Source organism: Panthera tigris, chromosome E1, assembly GCF_018350195.1.
Source record: "Panthera tigris isolate Pti1 chromosome E1, P.tigris_Pti1_mat1.1, whole genome shotgun sequence".
Classification (NCBI taxonomy): Eukaryota; Metazoa; Chordata; class Mammalia; order Carnivora; family Felidae; genus Panthera; species Panthera tigris.
The window spans coordinates 45,617,293-45,618,574 of NC_056673.1; positions in this window are offsets into that span (position 1 = coordinate 45,617,293).

The following is a 1,282-nucleotide window of genomic DNA, read 5'->3' on the forward strand; positions in this document are numbered from 1 at the left end:
CCCAGCGTGGGGGGAGGGGAGGTTCAGTTTCTGTCGAGCCTGGTAGAACTAACTTCACATGTCTGATGCCGCTAAAAGCACTGGCCCCTTTTTTGCCAGGGTGAATGAAGAGAACAGGCCAGAGATCAGCTGTAGACATTTATTGAATCATCTGTTGCACCGACACTACATTGTACTTCACAGACAACTGGACACAGGCAAAGTAAAATAAACCACAGTGGATCAGTTTCAGGGGGCCTCCTTAATCATCCAACATACACGTTGGCAAACAGACCAGTTTACAGATTTTTACTGCAAATTTAAGGTTCCGTTTCTCTAAGTGGCATTCTGAGGCGGGGTGGGGGTGGGGGGGCGGGTAGATACGCAGTTGTACTTTGGTAGTTTGTCCAAGCAGGAGTCTCTCCAGCTGTAAAATACCTGGCTATTCAGCGTGAGCCAGGTGGTGAAAGAATTGACGGAGCCCCTTCCTGGCGGAGCACGCGGTGTAGCCTCCAGACAAGCTGCGGCGGAGGCAGGGAGGCTGGGACAAGGGAGGCTGGGACAAGGGAGGCAGGGAGAGGCTCCGAGGGGCCTGGGCAGCCCTGCTAGGGAGGGCTCCGGACCTGCAGGCACCTGCTGGGAGAACTGGCGTTGTTGCCTAAGGCAGGGCCTGTGGCAAAGCGGAGGGTTAGAAATCTGAGCATCAGAAGCGGCCAGCCCCTTTCTCTAAGGCAGCGGTTAGGTGAGAAAAAGGCAACCATTTACAGAACAGTAGCCGGGCTTAGAAACCTCATTCATTTCTTCACTTAAGTAAGCTGTGTCTGTCTCAAACTGTCATTTCCTCAAAGCCCAGAAAATGAGGAAAACAAGAAGAGAGCATTCCCCAAGTCCAAGAAGCACAAGGTCAATGCTCTGATCACGTTACTTCCAGACTGAATCCAAAGAGTGACTCAGGCGGCAGCATAACACACTTACACAGCTGGGGGGAATTAACCCAATTCCAACTCCGTCCCAACCTCCTGCAAAGTTGGGCCCAGGTAAGGGGATGAGGCTTTCCTCCTGGACAGAAGCAGGCGGCCCTGCCTTCCCCACTGAAAGGGAAAGGGAGCAACAGGGCAGTTTTTTGTTTAAAAACAAAAACAGGGGCACCTGGGTGGCTCAGTCGGTTAAGCGTCCGACTTTGGCTCAGGTCACGATCTCGCGGTCCGTGAGTTCGAGCCCCGCGTCAGGCTCTGGGCTGATGGCTCAGAGCCTGGAGCCTGCTTCAGATTCTGTGTCTCCCTCTCTCTTTGACCCTCCCCCG